The sequence below is a fragment of the Lycorma delicatula genome, chromosome 1 (genome assembly GCF_047948215.1).
Source record: "Lycorma delicatula isolate Av1 chromosome 1, ASM4794821v1, whole genome shotgun sequence".
In the NCBI taxonomy this organism is placed as follows: Eukaryota; Metazoa; Arthropoda; class Insecta; order Hemiptera; family Fulgoridae; genus Lycorma; species Lycorma delicatula.
In genome coordinates, this window is record NC_134455.1 from 357,194,275 (window position 1) to 357,213,448 (window position 19,174).

General features: G+C 30.3%; 1 protein-coding gene across 2 annotated transcripts in view; it reads right to left on the reverse strand.

Moving 5' to 3' along the window:
• Nucleotides 1-19,174, reverse strand: part of LOC142318422 (trypsin epsilon-like) — a 221,966-nt gene that overhangs the window by 146,334 nt on the left and 56,458 nt on the right. The window lies entirely within an intron of this gene.

Consider the following 19,174-nt stretch of genomic DNA (forward strand, 5'->3'; position numbering starts at 1 on the left):
AAGATGCCTTATGACATCTTCCGATTAAAGAATTAGCATAAATTTTCATTGCACAATAAATATATTCAGGAAAAATACCAATATTAATAAAGTATACCAATATTAATAAATTGCTGCGTCCAAAAAATGCAAGTGGCAGCAATTGTGTGATGCTGTGGAAATTGATCCGTGGGGTGATGCCTATCGTATCGTCACAAAAAAGTTTGGAAGACGGCTGCCACTCCTCACCGACGATGAGCTGAGAAAAGGCGTTGATGAACTGTTTCCGAAAGGAGTAGACTTTCAACGGGAGGAAATTGTGGTGGAATCAATGGTTCCATTCTCGCTGCAAGACCTGAGTGAGGCGACTAAGTTGATTAAAGGCGGCAAGAGTCCTGGGCCGGATGGAATCCCCCCGGAGGTCGTAAAAAGTGTGGCTGAGACGGTGCCTGGTGTGGTATTGCGTGCAATGAATATGATATTGGAGATGGAATGGATACCTGAACGGTGGAGAGGTGCAAGGTTAGTGATGCTAAGGAAGAATGCTGGTCCTACGGGGGCACAGGTTTCGTTTCGACCACTTTGTTTATTGAATTGCTTTGCGAAGTTGTTTGAAAGACTTGTTCTTCGAAGACTCAACGACAGCGTAGAGATGGCAGGGGGACTTCATGAGGACAAATTTGGTTCCGGCCTGGACGCTCAGCGATTGATGCGATCGGTCGAGCGATGAATGTTATTCGATCAGCTTCAGAGGGTACACGGAGGTCGAGAGAGATAGGAGCGGTCATGCTGTTAGATATACGCAATGCGTTTAATGAGCTGCCATGGGAAGTTATATTTCGTGAACTAGAAGTAAGACGAATTCCGGCATACCTGCGAAGGGTGTTGCACGAATATTTCAAGGACAGATTCGTGGCGGGGAGGTCGGAAGGTGGTGAAACGAAATTTCCGGTGGAGAGGGGTGTCCCTCAGTGTTCGGTGTTGGGTCCGGCCTTGTGGACCATTGCTTTCGATAATGTTCTAAGGCAGCGCTATACGGCGGGCCTATTAACATTTAATTTGTAAAGATCTCTGATGGGCAGCCGGCATTTTTCCCTAAATAATCTCTGACTTTGCTAGTTCCTGTAAATAAAGCTAACGAGTCTCACACATAAATTGATTACAGATGTACATAAATCCGAGTTTTAGTATACTGAGATTTTAATTCATTAAATATAAATTAAACAATTTTTTATTACCAGAATTTTAAAAATAACATGTTTACAAAAAAAACCAGTTTGCCTAAAATTTTTATCAATTAAAGAGAAGATATAAAATAAAGGAAAACACAATGAAGTCTAATAAAAAGAAAGATTAACATTAAAAACAAATTTGATAAATTTATAAGGTCTTCACTTAAGGTTATTTTTAACAGCTTTAACTAGCAGTTTTATCTTTTTTCATTTTTTTCTTTTTAAAATAATATCATTATACTGCTCAAGAAGATAAAGGATTTTCTCAAAGGAGTACTTTGTTTTTTAACTTCAGATAAAGAAACATATTTATCATATTTCTTAATAAATCTACCTATTCTTTTATCAAGGCCATAACTTTTAATTTTTATTCTAATAGATTACGTCATTAAATCTTATTTTAATATTTAAAGTTTATGTATTTCCTTCACTTTCTATTTTAAGTAATAAATTCATCAAATTTTCACTAATTACGTTAATTATTTTCATTACTATTCATTATTTAACTTTTTTTTACACTATAAAACGGTGTTAGCTTTTAATCAGTAAAGCCACTGAATTTTTCAATTGCTTGCAATTTTACCGTTTAATTCTTTAACTTTAAAAAAAGCTCTGTCAAGTTTCGTATCTAGTGTAACAACTTTATCTTTTTTTTATTATTATCTGAACAATACAAATATGAACAGCTTCTGAATATATGTTGATTTTTCAACTTCTGATCACTAAGATGTTTTGTATAAATACTAGTCAACAAGTTTAAATATTTTTTAAGTAACATTGATTAAAATAGCTCTATTTAAAGTATTTTGCATTCCTAAATTACAAAATGATATGGAAATGTAATATACTGTAACACGAATAGTTTTTTTGTTACAGGAGATGGGAATTTGACTAAACACAGAAAATGACATATTTTTGCATCGTAATCTATGTACAATAAAACATATATTTATATCTAAAACATGTTAAAGCTAATTAAAGATGTTTTATTAAGTACCATGTTTAATAAAATATGTGAAATATTACGTAAAGGTTCCATACAATGACAAAATATTTCACTTTTTTCACTTGTGTTCAGTAAAAATCTTCTCTTTTTAAAAAGCAGTAGTAGTCGCCATCGAAGATGGGTCCAGCGTCTCTGGTATTGTATTTCCATTGTCTTCCTGGTGAAATTTCTCTCTCCTGGTGGAGAGAAATTTCCTGGAGAAATCTCTCTCCTTGTTCGTTACTTATTGTACCCAAATTTTCTGAAAAAAATCCAAATGAGGGTGCAAAAATGAGAGTGCTTGGATTAATAAAAAACAGAGGTTTTCATTATTCCAAGCTTAATATGGAAAGGTGACAGAAGTACCTTTTTTAGATCAATGAAGGGAACTTTATATTTGAAGTGCCTGGTTCAAAAGAGATTCTGTGATGCCAATAATCTTTCTTAATGAAATATTTTTGTGTTTCTCGATTGTTCCATAGGCATAAACAATAACAATACTTTGTAAAATCCACTTTGAAGTTGTAGCAATATATATACTTTCTTTTTCTGTTTAGCCTCAGGAACCACCGTAAGGAATTACTTCACAGAATAAATGAGGATGATATGTATGAATGTAAATGAAGTGTAATCTTGTATAGTCTTAGGTCAACCATCCTGAGATGTGTGGTTAATTGAAACCCAACCATCAAAGAACACCAGTATCCACGATCTAGAATTCAAATCCGTTTAAAAGTAACTGCCTTTACTAGGATTTGAACCTTAAAACTCTCGACTTTGAAATCACATGAACTGCAATGACGAGTTCAGCGATAGTCCAACACGGTAGATTCTGACAATATACCTTTCACTTTCAAATTTCCACAAATATCCATTTGATACTGTTCATAATTAACTTCATTCTTTATGGTAGCCAAGTTATGATATTTCTCTTTCATTGTTACTAAATAAGGTAAAGGAATAGATAGATGATTTTTGTTATGAAACAAGACTACTATTAGGTTGTATCTAGATGAATCTATGAAAATATGCCATTCAGATGATGTAAGTTCCATAATAATTTCATTCATTAAACCATTAATATCAAAACAGACGTATATCGATCCTTCCATTTTTACAAACTTGAAAATGTTATATTCCGTTTTCGGTACACTGAAACACTTGTATAGATTTCACTGTTAAAGTCTGAAACCAAGAAGTTCATCTTTCATATCTGACCTGGTTTTGACAAACCCAGGTCAGATATCAAATCATTTAATTCATTTTGAGCTATTAAATAAGGCTCATTGGTGATTGATAAAAACGTAGGGTCACTACTAGTGGTCTCAGGAAGTTGTGAATCAAATCCTGATGAAGAATAACAATTATCGGGAAAAGTAACGTTGTCCAAGTTTAAAAGTGTAATCGGCTCCGATAATATCTGGCTGTGAGGATTGGGCGTTAGTGCTGAAGGCAAATTTTGTTAATCAATTTTGCCCTTTTACCTTTTTGAATACTCCTCTGATTTATTAATGCAGAAGTAGCAATCACTGACGTGGTCAGAAGATTTTTTTCTCTGCATATCATAGGAATAGCAAACGGAATAGAATTTTTCTTGCCGTGCCTCAACTGCGCTAGATTTACGTGACAACCCACAGAGCAAACATGTAGAGCCAATTTTTTTTTATCGTTACCTCCAATTTGGGACTTAAAATATAAAAAGTAGATGTTTTTAACTTCCTGAAATATAGATGTAGTTATGACTTTAAAGTAAATCTTCAAAATATATAACAAAATTTATTCGCTGGAGTTTTGCAACATCGATGATTAGAACTCACCAGTTTGTATAAAATATAAGATATATATAATCGTTAAAAAATACTTGACTCAAACTTATCATAAAACAGAATCAAACTAAACTTTAAACGGAACGCAAGGATAGCGGGAGAGTTTGTTCTACTAATTGTAGAACCTGGACAAATGTTCCTTACTTCTGTGTCTTCCGTTTATCGGATGGGTTATAATTTATTTAGTGGTGATTATTTTGTTTTAATTATAGACGGAATTTTTACTTGCGTTCCAATCTTTTAGACTGGTGAGAATTTGTTGACCGGGGCTGATAGTGGGAGATAAACTTTAAAGAAACATAAGTCTTTAAAGGATCGTAGAATTCAATGGGAATATCCACTAAACACTATGTATGTTTAATATTTTATCCAGGTGTAAGTAATTCCAAGTAATTCAAAACAGGTTAACAGTTAGAAAAGTTAACGGGTACTCGGAAATGGGACAGTCTAGGACATTTCTGTAAATTGATGTTTTAATAACTAGTAAAATGAAGCACAAAAAAGCATTTTAATTAATATTACAAAAATCATGTCAACAAAATCTTTGGTAATAAAAACCAAATTAAAGTGATAGAAGTTCTATAGTTGAACTCGATTTTAGTGGTGGAAGGTAGATCAGACTGAAAACAATATTTATGGAAAGCTTTATTGTATTTACAGTTTTTTTTTTCAATTTCTTATATTTTAACCCATGATAAATAAATTTTTTTTTGTCTTCAGTCATTTGATTGGTTTGCTGCAGCTCTCCAAGATTCCCTATCTAGTGGTAGTCGTTTTAACGGTATACCCCTACATCCTACATCCCTAACAATTTGTTTTACATATTTCAAACGTTGCCAGCCTGCACAATTTTTTCGTTCTACCTGTCCCTCCAATTTTAAAGCGACTATTCCAGGATGCCTTAATATCTGGCCTATAAGTCTGTCTCTTCTTTTAACTATATTTTTCCAAATGCTTCTTTCTTCATCGATTTGCCGCAACACCTCTTCATTTGTCACTTTATCCACCCATCTGGTTTTTAACATTCTCCTATAGCACCACATTTCAAAAGCTTCTAATCTTTTCTTCTCATGTACTCCAATCGTCCAAGTTTCACTTCTACATAAAGCTACGCCCCAAACATGTACTTTCAAAAGTCTTTTCCTGACATTTAAATTAATTTTTGATGTAAACAAATTATATTTCTGACTGAAGGCTCGTTTGCCTGTTCTATTCGGCATTTTATATCGCTCCTGCTTCGTCCATCATTAGTAATTCTACTTTCCAAATAACAAAATTCTTTTACTTCCGTAATCTTTTCTTTTCCAATTTTTACATTCAGAGGTCCATCTTCGTTATTTTTACAACATTTCATTATTTTCGTTTTGTTCTTTCTTATATTTTTCTTCGTTCACATCCATCAGCTGCAATATATCGTCTAAAATCCGAAGTTTTCTGCCAGTTCTCTTCTGCTGATTTAAGAATTTCCTTTTTAACATTCTCCCATTCTTCTTCTACATTTTTATCTTATATTTTTGCTCAGACCTTTTGCTATGTCCTCCTCAAAAATCTTCTTTACCTCCTCTTCATCAAGCTTTTCTAAATTCCTCCGATTCATCTCACACGTTTTCTTCAGGTTTTGAAACCCGAATCTACATTTCATTATCACTAAATTATGGTCGCTATCAATATCTGCGCCAGGGTAAGCTTTGCAGTCGACGAGTTTATTTCTTAATCTTTGCTTAACCATGATATAATCTATCTGATACCTTGTAGTATCGCCTGGCTTTTTCCATGTGAATATTCTTCTATTATGATTTTTAAAGTGGGTGTTGGCAATTACTAAATTATACTTCGTGCCCAACTCAATTAGTCGGTCCCCTCTTTTATTCCTTTTGCCCAGCCTGTATTCACCCACTACATTTCCTTCTTTGCCTTTTCCAATGCTTGCGTTCCAATCTCCAACTATTATTAAATTTTCATCCCCTTTTATGTATTTAATTTCTTTGTCAATTTCTTTGTGTACACACTCTACCTCATCATCATCATGGGCACTTGTAGGCATATAGACGTTAACAATCGTTGTCGGTTTAGGTGTTGATTTTATCCTGATTACAATGATTCTATTGCTAAGCTTTTCGAAATACTCTACTCTCTTCCCTACCTTCTTGTTCATTATGAAACTTACTCCTGCCTGCCCTTTATTTGATGCTGAATTAATTATTTTAAAATCACCTGACCAAAAGTCGTTTTCCTCTTTTCACCGAACCTCGCTAATTCCTACTACATCTAGATTTATCCTATCCATTCCCCTCTTTAAATTTTCTAACCTACCAACCTTTTTTAGACTTCTAACATTCCACACTCCGAGTCGTAGAATGTAATTTTTTAATTTTCTGGTGACCCCTTCCTTAGTAGTCCCCACCCGGAGAGCCGAACGGGGGACTAGTTTACCTATAAAATATTTTACCAAGGAAGGCGCCTCCATCTTTGTTATATGAAAATGCTGAGAGCTACATTTTCTTGGAAAAAAGCAGCTGTAGTTTTCCATTACTTTCAGTTGCGCAGTTCACAGAGAATTGAGTGATATTGATATGGCCGTTTAAATCGTTGTTTCCTTAATAACTAAAGAAAGAGCCTTCTTTCAGGAATCATTCCCTAGTCTGGCTCTCAACAGACACCTCTCTGGTATGGTTGCACCTTCGGTCCAGCTCCTCTGTATCACTGAGCACTCAAGCCCCCTCACCAACGGCAAGCTCTCATGATTCATAGAGGGAGGATAAATAAATAAACTAGAAAATATGAGGTAACTCGGCTGCAAAGAAATAAATAAATTTAAATATAAAAATAGATTATCATCTTGGAACTGTTCTAAATGTCCTGTTCTAATGTCCTTAATGAGGACATTATTAAATCCCACATATGAACCGAAAAAAAGAGATTAATACCTAATGGCAGTATCAACTGTGAAAGGATTGATTAAAATTGAGTAAATTTAATATAGCTATTCTAGCTATAGAATAGGTTTATTAGAGGGGAAAGTATGATGATCATAAGAAAAATAGGGTAGCGGTTTTTTTTTTGTATATCTTTACGTTTTAGAATAACTATTTAATCTAGATAAAAAAACAAACGTATATATTTTCGTAAGTATTTACGAGTCTCGCACTTCTTTTGGCCAGCCTTATATCTCTGGATTGACCAAACCGATTACTTTAAATTTGGATCAGATATTTCTATATATGGAGCACTGATCATATTTTTTCAAAATTCGCGTAGGTGGTGTGAAGGTGTTGTGAAAAACCGATTTCGATTTTCTTCAAGTTTATTTTAGAGAAAACCTTATTAAAACAAATTTACCTGAACATGAACATATAAATAATCCAAAAAATTTGATGTTAGTTCTTAGAATTAAATATATGTCTTTTTTAACCTTTTGCTTTATTATCTCTCTTCGGTTTAGAGCTTTCAAAAAATATCAACGGTTTTTTAAATTATAAACACCGGAACTAAAATGCAGAAAACATTTTTGAAAATTTATTTTCCTTACTTTAACCTTTATTGAAGGAAGTTTTAGATTTTGAGAAAACTTTACTTAAGAAACCTATATAACCTATAATAAATATTTTAAATATATATATTTAAATATATATATATTTTAAATATATAAATATTTTTAGAAAAACTTTTTCTAAAATTTATTCCCTACCTCTAAAAAGTGTATATTCTGTTTCTTTTTTTTTATTTCCTGACTTTTAACTCTATTAATTTTTATTATTAAATGCTTTTTTTGTATTTTTTCACCACTTTAAGGGCTTTAAAATTAAAGGAGCTTTGGTATCTGTATTATAATCCTGATCCAAAATTATAAGGAAGTTTTTAATTAAAATTATAGTTTATTTTTTAAAATAATTGTAAAATTTTCATTTAAATTTATTCCTCTTTGTTAGGGATCACTTCTGAATAAATAAAGTCTTCCTTCTCTAGAGTAAGGAAGCTCGAAAAGCCTTCTAAAGCTCCTTAAGTAAGGACATTATTTTAGAGTAAGGAAGCTCCTAAAAATCAGAAATTTTTTTAATTCAAAATAAGGGAATCTTGGTCTTAAATGTTATTTTTGTTATCATTAAAATTAATAAAAAAAAAGTACTCTTATTACTAGGGTTCCAAATTTAAAAAAAAAATCTGAAAAATATATTATTTTTTTCGATCTCACCGTTTATAAAACTAATTTTTGGTGAATATTTCTGTTATTAGAAGAGTCTTATTAATACGAAAAAATTGTGCAAGAACGTAATGACTTTTTTTACAATTACGTAGAATTTTTTTAAGATTTTATATTTTTACAAATCACAGAGTTCGTTAGAACTTCGTCGGTAAGAGGCGGCAATCTCAATGAACTACGTTTACAATTTCTAAACGTGACCTAACTTAACAATGAAATGAAAACAGGAAAAAATAAAATAAGTGAAAACATTATATTTCAGTACAATTAGATTAGTAATAAAGAATAATTTCAAAAAATAGCTCGAATTTTGTTAGACAACGTTTTTTTATCCACTTGATGAACCGCGGGACTCGACTATGTCATTTTATTAATTTTTTTAATGTACCTTTACGAATCGCGCCGCTAGATAGCAGTACTTGATAGTTCTAGGTAGCGTAAAGAAAAATTGATAATGAACTTGAAATAGTAAAATTTAAAAGAAAATTTACTACACCTTGTTTTAATAGTACATGATCTTATGTAAATGGAAGTAGTGAAGATGAAACAATTTTTTTAATTTCCATCACTTCTTTAAAAAAATAAATAAAAGTATTAATTTACAAGAGATTATACTAATTTTATTAAAAAATGAATAAATAAAATAAAATAAAAATAAATTCTATTGGTAAAATCGAATTTAACGGTAAAAATCGAGGATTGCAATTACAAAGTAATAAGTACAATATCCCATCACGGATCTTCGATTCGTGAAGGTCATTATACTAGTTTTATTAAAAAAGGAAAAATATGGTATGAAGTGAATGATATGACTATCACAAAAAAAAAAAAATTGGCCGTGAAATTCAATTTGTTTGTTCGAGAAAGGCAATAAATTTTAATAATAAATCCATAAGATAACAATCAGTAATTCATAAAAAAATCTAACAAAATGCAGTGATATCCAAAAAAAAAAAATACAAGGAAATTGTAAACCGTACGGTAAGAGTCTCGAAGATATAATTTTTTTCGCTCAAAAAACAAAAAATTCTGTAATATAAATAAAATTGTGGTTAAAAAACAATACTGATATCAAAAAAGATAAGATACTACATTTCTATTATCAAAATCTGTTATTAATTTAGAATTTTCTTTAAAAAGAAATACTTGCTAAATATATGTAATAGACAATAGATATTAAACAATGTTTAACCGTTCCATATAATAAGAAAAAAAACAAAACATTTGTTATAAAACTCAAACCGGCTCGATTTCAATTATTAAACAAAGAATAATACATATCACATTTACAGAAATAATACAGTTCTTATGATTATTCGTTGTCTAATAAATGAAATCGGGCTGGTAAGGGTTTTGTAACAAATGTTTATTTTTTTGTTTATTGTAAGGAATGCTTAAACATTATTATTATTATTATTTTTATTATTGTATTTCTATTGTCTATTATATATATTTAACATGTATTTTTTTTTAAGAAAATTCTAAATTAATAACAGATTTTGATAATAGAAATGTAGTTTCTTACTTTTTTTGATATCAGTATCGTTTTGTTAAAAAAGGTTTTATTATATTACAAAAGTTTTTGTTTTTTGAGTGGAAGAAATATCTTCGAGACTTTTACCGTAAATTTAAAATTTCATTGTAATTTTTTTGGATTTGTTTTACTTTCTAATTTTACTATTTTTTTCTTTTAATTTAGAAATTTGAAGAATTTTTATTTTACAATTTTTTAGAATATTTTAGAATTTTAAAATATTACATTTTTACAGCTTTGTAGAATTTTTATAATTTCTACTTTAAAATAGAACGGTAATATAGAACATAAAACATTAATATAAATGTATTGTTAATAATTTAGTGATTAACATATTAAGTGTGAATGTTTAATATTAAATGAGTAATTTAATAAGTATTTTTATAAATGTTATCAAAAAACTGGGTAGATATTGTATGAGATGGCCGGCTGCGTAGCCGGGAAAGTCAAGCAATAGTTTGCCAGCTTTTTTATTTACTACCCACTATAAATAGTTTAAAGCTATTATTTTTATTCAAATTATATTAGTATTAGAAAATCATTTAACAAATTTTTAGTTTTATTTCTTTTTTTTAGGTGAATAAATAAGCCTAGTATCCGAATAAATAGTGTGTGATCAAACTAATTTGAGGGTCAATAATTTCGAAAGGTTTCACAAGCAGTTGTGTTTGTGTATAATAATATATAAAAGTAATAACCTTTTTGGAGTCTGATTATAGTACAAAACAATATAACATTATAATGGTTTTTAATATAATAACGTAAATTTGATTAGGTAGAATGAAAAAGCAAGATTAAATAACACGATTTGATTTTCACATGACTTTGATTTTGTAGCTGTAAATTTTATATTTATTTATCCTTATTCACTGTTCTCTAATTCTTAAAAATGTTTTAAAATTGAAAAATATCTCTGTGCCTCAAGTTATAAAAGGCACGTTAAAATACACTAAATATAGTTTTATAAAGCGGAAAAAGGTTTCTTTTGTCTGAATAACAATCTTTTCGAATGACCAGTATGCAATAACAGGTACAGTACGTCATGAGTCGTAGGTTGAATTTCCTCTGGTTAACCGATTTTTCATTTACTATGGAGAATCCGGGAAATGTAACTTCTCCTTCACTACAACTCCAACCTACTGCCATTCCTATTTATAATACTGCAATAAAAAAAAACTGCTCATTTTAAGTTTATCATAATATTTCTTTTGTTACATTAAATTCATGATGGATCGATTAAATTGGGTTCCATACCTTTACCACTTGTAATAGCCGAGTCAGTAAAACTTCTTCATAAAAAAAAATAAAAAGTATAAAAAGGAATGAAACGTTAACATTTAAAATTTGATAGAACTAACGAACTAAAGAACTACGAAAAAGGATCCTTTAATACTAGAAACAATTCACAGATTACAATCAAACAAATTAGGATTTTCTGAATTTTGCTCAAAAACTGAGTCCTTTTTGTGATTGAACATAAAAATAATTTTATTTTTAACCCACTGGTTTGGTCTAGTGACAAACTTGTCGGGCTAATCAGCTGATTTCGAAGTCGAAGTTCTCAGGTTCAATTTCTAATAAAGGTAGTTGCTTTTATTTGGATTTGATCGCGGTTACCGGTGTTCTTTGGTGGTTGGGTTTCAATTAATCACACATCTCAAGAGTGGTGGGCATAGGTTTGTTCAAAAGTACACGTTTACCGGTACAGTTACATTACACTGATAAGTCGCTAATGATTTTAATTGTTGATGCAACTATAAATAAATATAAGTATTAAAAAAATATTATTTTTAGAAAACAAAAAAGGTTTTCATTGAAACCATTAACGTAAAAAAATTAATGGGTTGGCGATAGGGTAACAGATATAAAAATCTGATATGGACACCACATGACTTCCTTGTGCATTTATTAAATTACTTATACACATCTTTAAAAGTACATAAAATTTTATTTCTGATTTTTTTTCATGTTATTATTATTATTGAATTATTATTTATTGTAAAACTTTTTTTACAACCAGAGGTTAATAATTACTAATAAATAAATATATTTAAATGAAAAAAAAAGAGATGAAGTCTGATTTGAATCAATGTGCCTTCCCTAAGATCCAAATATTTCATTAATTAAAATTTAATTATAGGCTATAACTCTGGAACAAATGAAAATAAGTACCACTTAAAATATATCGTTGGAAAGCTCTCAATGACGGCTTATTACCGCAGTTAAGAAAAAGGCTTTTTTGGACACTTTTGGTCTAGTCAATTGCAACCAAAAGGGGAGATTAAGAATAAGATGTAACAACAGTCCTAAATCCAAGATTTCATCATACTACGGCTAATCGTTTTTGAGTTAAGCGACATACGTACGTATGTACGTACAGACGTCACACCGAAACTAGTCAAAATATATTCAAGGATGGTCAAAATGGATATTTCCGTTGAAATCTGAAAATCGAAATTTTTCCCGATCACAATACTTCCTTTACTTTGTACAATGAAGTAAAAGTTTGACAATCTATTTTAAAGTTTTAAATTCCCAAACTTCACTGTAGATAATATTAATTTTTTTATCAGATATTTAATCCTACAGTTTACCATCTTAGTTAATTATTTTTTTCTTTTTTACTTTATCCAGTTTTATTCTAGTACTCTTATTTTTATAGAAATACACCGATTAGAATTTCAAATAACAATAATGAACAACCCTTAATATAAATGATTCGTTTAATTTATCGTAAACGGTGAGAGTTCTACTGCTGCATTTTGTTTACCATTCTTGTTGTATGAAATTTAGTAACTGAAATATTAAATCCGTAATATGAATCTACTTTATTTGGTAAAAAGTGTGGTTATAATTTCAAGCTTTTGTAGACTTCGTGAGGAAGTAAAACAATCCGAAATTCATAGTTAACAAAATTAAATATTGTTATTTGTGCAAAATTTTAGGAAAGTAAATACAGCATTATAAGCAAGTAATAAATCAGAAAATATTAAAATAAATAATAATATAAAGAACAACAATAATTCTAATCATTTTTATAATAATAAATAATTCAGAAAATAATAAATAATAATAAAGAAAATAATAATCCATTTTCTATGAATTTTATTTACATTATAATGAGGGTAATGTTACTAATTACAAGAAAATTTATCTACCTAATGAAATTGAATATTTTACTTTAAAGATACCTGTAATAATGTTATCTGAGGAGAAAATAATACGCTATTAACAAATCGATAATAAGTTTTGTATTTCAGTACTGATTAACTGAACTGTTGTGTATAATAGGAAGAGAGCGGTAAAATGATCCTCTATACGGTCTGTTAATAAGAAAATTAGAGACTGAAAGGAACTAAATATAATACGAAAATGTATTCACTCTTTAAAAAAATAAAATAAGAACAGAAAAAAATTGGAATAAAATACTTTGAAATAATACTTTGGAAATAATAATACTAATAATAATAATAATAATAATAATAATAATAATACTTTGGAAATACTTTGGAATAATAATATTGAACCCCACATTAAGATGTGTAAAAATCATTGCAATATTTGTTTTTATTTTTAAAAAAACTTTTTAAATTAAATAATATTCTGAAACATCAAGTTGCATAATATTTTCTAAAACCCTTTTATTTTCTTTTTCTTAAAAACATTTTTGTAGTAGAACACGATATTATTTTTTCCAGCACAAAGTTTGGTTTATTGAAAAATAAAATAAACCAACTACAAGACACAATTCAATTATTTCGATTTATTAATAAAATGAGATTGACTTATACTTTATCATACTGCAGAGTATTGGAACCAATATCCGTTTACGGCAGGTCAGGTGGACTGAACCATCCGTTGGCCGTTATACGCATGATATTTTTCCTGATGTTAGAAGTATGCAAATAGTTAGGTAGATGGATTTCCCCAATCGGCATATTAAACCGTTCTTTCTGGACATTTTGCTCTTTCTGGTAGGTTGGCCAGATTTGGTTTAATTAATTCACGCTTGTGACCGGAGTGTAAGGCCATTTATGATGTGCGCCATGTCTCTTATATGTCTGTCCCAGGTACGAAGCTGAACGTACCAAAGTACCAGACAGCTTGCGAAGATCAACTGTGGCTTTAATCTCAAGTTAATTGGAAATTCGAAAGGGAATGGGACATAGTTGCCGGCTTCCTTAGATTCTTAGTCCTGTTGAGGATGGCTGGGAGTTCTGATGCTGTTATAGATGTACAGATAGAATAGCAACCGGGTGGCTATGTACCCGCCATAGTGCTTACTTTGCCAAGATAGGCGTTTTAGTATCGCAGCAGCAGTTAGCCGAGATATTTTCTGTTAGGATGAGAATGGGTGTGTGGAGAACTCTGTAATGGAGCAGCGGTGTGGGAGACACGTCGATGTGGTGTGTGTAGGTATAGACCTCGTTCCCGAAAGCGCACCAGAGCAGAGAGAGAGATAGGGTATGTTTTCATTAGAAGCTTATTAAATTTGTGAATTTCTTACTTGATTTTTAAAAAATAAATTAAGAGGACTTTGAGTAAATCGAATTTTAGGACAAAATTGTTTTTGCTATCAACACTTGTTTTGTTGGCATGAGGATAATATTTTTGGTGTTAAAAAGATTCAGTCAAGTGATGATCTGAATGCATAGTCTAATTGAAGTTAGATATAAGAAGAATTTTTGTGTGGTACCTTCCGAGTAAAATATAGCTAAAAGAAGAGACAGACTTATGACCTCTTAAGGCATCCTGGAATAATCAGTTTCATATTGGAGGGACAGGTAGATGACAAGTACCACCGGGTTGGTCTAGTGGTTAACACGTCTTCCCAAATCAGCTGATTTGGAAGTCGAGAGTTACAGCGTTCAAGTCCTAGTAAAGCCAGTTATTTTTACACGGATTTGAATACTAGATCGTGGATACCGGTGTTCTTTGGTGGTTGGGTTTCAATTAACCACACATCTCAGGAATGGTTGAACTGAGAATGTACAAGACTACACTTCATTTACACTCATACGTATAATCTTCATTGATCCTCTGAAGAATTATCTAAACGGTAGTTACCGGAGGCTAAACAGGAAAAAGAAAAAGGTAGATGACAAAAATTGTGAAGACAGGCAACGTTTGGAATAAGTAAAACAAATTTTTAGGGATGTAGGATGTACGGGTATACCAAAATGAAACTACTGGCCCTAGATTGGAAATCTTGGAAAGCCGCATCAAACCAGTCAAATGACTGTAAACAAAAAAAAACCTGCGATGTTCTAACATCGAAGGTTTTTTTTTGTTTCCTCTAGGTTTTTGTTTATTTCCTCTAGGAAATAGTGGGGATTGCGCTTCTATGAATCGGTTAACTTGACAGTTGAGGGTTGTAAGTTATGGTAAGTGGTCGTAATTGGAAGAGGACACATTAAGATACTCACGTATCTTAACGTCAGTATGTGTCGAACAGAATTTACAGTTGATCACTCACTGACAATATTTTTTTGATTTTGTGGATTCTGTGCCAGTATTCTCTGCAATCTTTATTTTTTTTTGGGTCTTTTGGGTAATGTTCATCTATTTTTCGTCTTCCTTCACATTATTTAAAAGGAGGTCATCTAAGTTGTTAGGATAACGTTTTAGAAACTATTCGTGACGTTCTTTAATGTGTTTTTTTTCTCTACTACGAGTTTACACTCGCTGTGAACAAATTTTACGATAGCCTACTTATACAATAACGTGTTCTTATTCTTTCGACATGCTCATTTGGAAGGCGATGCCTAGTTTTGTGGTGCGAATGACTTTTGTGGTCACTTTGAATCACTTCATCCATCTACTTTTGATGCTTCTCATCAGTCACAAAAACTGTCGACTACTGTAAAGTTCATCCTCAATATTTGCTTTGCTAGTTTCTAATGCATAAAATTTTATTGCTCACTTACTTAAACTACTTCGATCGACTGTTCCATCACCATAAACGGATTTTAGACGACTATAAGTGTAACTAGCGTTCACATTTTCCTCTGTTAAAAATTCAATCTCTGCATATTTTTTTAGACGGCGTATTCGACACCATATTAATGACGACTGAGCAAACAAATGAGAAGGTATGCATCAAACATTTTTGAAATGCTAAGATTAGGGAATGAAACTACAAGCTGGCAATACCTGTTACTTTAAACGAAATATTGTTCTCCAATTACGTTTCAATGTGAGTTCCATTTAAGTCAGCCCTCATATTACGTATTATTATTTTATTTAAATAAAATATTTTTATTGTTGTCTAACCAATATTAATTTCCTTTAGAAATAAAAAAAAATATTTATTTCCTTTATTAAATATTGTTTATTACAATTTAATAAGATTTTTTGCTAACTGAAAAATCTAACATGAAATTCTTTTAAATGAACTGTTCAAACAAGAAATAAATATTAAAAATTAAAAAAATACGACAGCCAAAAAAAACATTGTTGCAAACATTATTCCTTTTGTTCTGATTTGGTTCCATCGTGATACGTCTTTTTTGTCATCACTAAATCTATGTATATAGTCTTATCTAATATGCTTTAACATTAATTACTAGTGAAGATGTAGCTTTATATACATTCCAATGCTATGCAGCGTTAAATAAGGTCCATTTCTGAGTACATCAGTTAATTTTTGTTCTGGTTTGGTTCAATCGTGAATTTGTATTATACTAGCAAATACCTCGCTTGAATTTTGAAAATCGGAAGGTTGGTTGCAAAGAAGCAACTCATTTACGAATAGCCCTGATCTGTTAGATCGAGATTGTACCTGATGAATGCAAAATTTATTCTTAAACCTCGTAACAAATACCCCGTTTGAATTTTGAAAATCAGACTTTCTTTGCGTAGATGTATTATTAGAGCATCCCATTGCATCTGGCAAAACAGCGTCCAGGAACATCCGTTTATTACCGATTGATAGTGATGAAAGGTTTAGCCTGGCACGAGTTGCTTGCCTCAACTCACCACTTTAGCCTCACACTAATCCCCACCGGAAGCCTATTATTATTTAACAGAAATGTTTTAAATTAATTAAATATTTATTTAATTTTATTTAATAAATTTAATTTTATAATTTTTGTAATATTATTCATTCCATTGATTCGAATCATTTAATTCAAACCCAGCTGACACAGTGTTCACAATTCCTTAAAACACTGTGCTTCATCCGGCAAATCTCCGCTACTACATAGTTGTATATATATAGCCTATGACACTCCTGGTAACGTAAGGAATCCAACGCATGGTCATACATCTAAATCGGTTCAGCCGTTGAGCCGCTATGGTGGAGTAAACATACACCCTAAATACATTAATTACTTTTTGGGGAGTCGTGTAAAAAGTATTATCATTATTGAAACTTTATTATTTAAGTTAATAAAATTATAATTAGAAAGCACTAATAAATAGAGGCCAACGTGAGTAAAAATACAGGACGTTAGTTAAAACTGGCTGATGCTTTGTACGGATTATATAAAAAGTAGTTTGCTTAGAAAACATTGAAAGATTTTTCCCTCGGGTATATAAATAAACCCGTTATTAAAAATTAATAATATAATGTGCTAAAAATCAGAGCAGTAAATGTAATGGAACAAAGGCGATTATTGTTAACGTGCACTTAAATCCCTACTATCACTAGAGCTCTAGCGCGCGCGCACACATACACAAATATACATTAAATATATTCAATTTAAAATATAATCTGCATATAAAAAAAAAATAAAAAAGTTGAAAGCAGCCTTTTTGTTTAAACACGCACTTTAATTTAAAAATTAAGGTGATTTTAAAATTTAAAATTCGTATGATTATTTTTAATAAAATTTTTCATCAATTTTTTTGTGACACCAGTCGTTAAATGCTATTAAAGTTGTCTTTGTCTCGGGAATTAAACTGGAATATTTGAGTGAAGATACGAATGCCAAAGACGATTTAGTTTCTATGTTATTCGATATGTATCTAAACGATCTTTTTGAAAATACTTTAGTTGTATAAACAAAGCAATTTAGGAGACAAAACCAGTCTAGCCGTCTTTAACAAGTGTTCTAAAAACTTTAAAAGATATCAGAAATTATTTATTATTTCTTTTGTAATAAACTCAAAATTACAGTCTACGATTAATATAGTTGGTTTAAGAAAAAATATCACAAAATTAAAATCATTGTTTATCCAGTCTTGTAGTGTAATGGGATCTTCTAATTTATAAAGATGAAAGTTAAATTTGTTGAAATCTGTCATGCAAGACATTGTAAGTTCTTTGTTACCAAAAGGATTTAGAAGTCCACATGTTTCAGACGAATGTTAAGTCGTTTTTAGTCACTTTTCGTAAATATTTTACGCATTTCTTGCATCACTGTATTAAGCCGAATATTATAAGTACATAAAGGATTTGTTTTATATCGTGGTATCCTTAGCATTGTTCTCAGATAATTTAAATTGAGACTAAAATTTCAAGATTAGAATTAGTCGATGTATTCTTACTTTTAAATTCTATTAGTTTAGATACATTTCAAAGTGTTTTTTTATACAGCGATCTCAGATTTACTTGAGATTTAAGAACCAGTATATAAATACATAATTTTAACTATTAAATTGGGCTGTTCCCTTTTCATTTTTGTACATATATATTTTTTTTAATGAGAAAACTATCCAAATATACGTTTATTTCCAATTTCTTGTAATGATCTGACTGCTGCAACATTATGTTATTTATCATAACAACAGATAGTGAATGCCAAAAGAATTGAACATGTGGTGGATGCTATTTCAGTAGACTGATTTTAAATTATGGTGAAAAAATATTACATTAGATTTTTGGCCATAAACCAGTTTTCAAATAAGTTTTCTGTCACTTATTTGAAGCTTTTTTTAGTAAATTTTGAAATTTTTTACTGTTACCTCAAAATTCCTTAGTCTGATAATTAATTGCAACTTCAAATGGAATAACGATGATAATCAGCTTTAAAGAACGTGAAATTCATTTCTCAGATATCTTTCTGAAAGATAGGAATCTTTTTAAAATGCCTTATTTTGGTTGTTATTATTAGGTACAAAGCTATGTGTAAATATTTTTTTTTTTTGGCAGTCAATTAAAATGCCAATTTTAATTAAATATTTTTATTTGAGATTAGCTCTATTTGGAATACATTTTATATTTTTATATTAGTTTTTTCTTTTTTGAATGAAAATCTGTTTTCTTAGAACCAAGCTATAATTAATTATATTAAATGAAATGATTTTAAAAGTTTTATTGACTAAAAAACAACGGGTATATTTACTAAAATTAATTGAAACCCTACGTACTATTATCAAAAATTATTATATTGCATACGTAATATAAATAAAATTATATCAGAACCACCTTAAAGCTATAGTCCGTAGAAAAAACTTGTAATATTTTGAAGAGTA